Below are 458 nucleotides of genomic sequence, written 5' to 3'. Positions count from 1 at the left end.
AGATCATTTGTAAATATATTTAATTAGTTTTACTAGGATTTTAATGTTTTTTTTTTGTTACGCTCTTAATTTAAGTATATTTTTAAGTTGAATTTAATAATTAGGTTTAATATATTAAAATACAAATGCATAGTTTTGAATTACTTAAAACCTTTTTACCTTAAATATATTTTAAAAATAACAAATTCCTATATATATCTGTATATCTATGTTTTATGAAGAATATGTGCATGAACAATGTTTTTAACGCACAAAATAACAATTTATAGAATTAAATTTAATATATTGGTTAAATAACGATATTAGGTGTTAAAAATGTTAAATTCTTTTTTAATTTCTTGAGTAAAAATTTAGTTTGACTTATTGGTCTAGTTCAAAATGTATGTGTATCTTTATTCTTATTACATCTGTTTATTGGTTATATATCTATTTTAAGGGTTATATATATATATGCACAT

Source organism: Plasmodium gonderi (genome assembly GCF_002157705.1).
Source record: "Plasmodium gonderi DNA, contig: Pgo-contig_323, whole genome shotgun sequence".
Classification (NCBI taxonomy): domain Eukaryota; phylum Apicomplexa; class Aconoidasida; order Haemosporida; family Plasmodiidae; genus Plasmodium; species Plasmodium gonderi.
The sequence above is the reverse complement of the archived record's forward strand: the minus strand, read 5'-3'. Positions refer to the sequence as shown.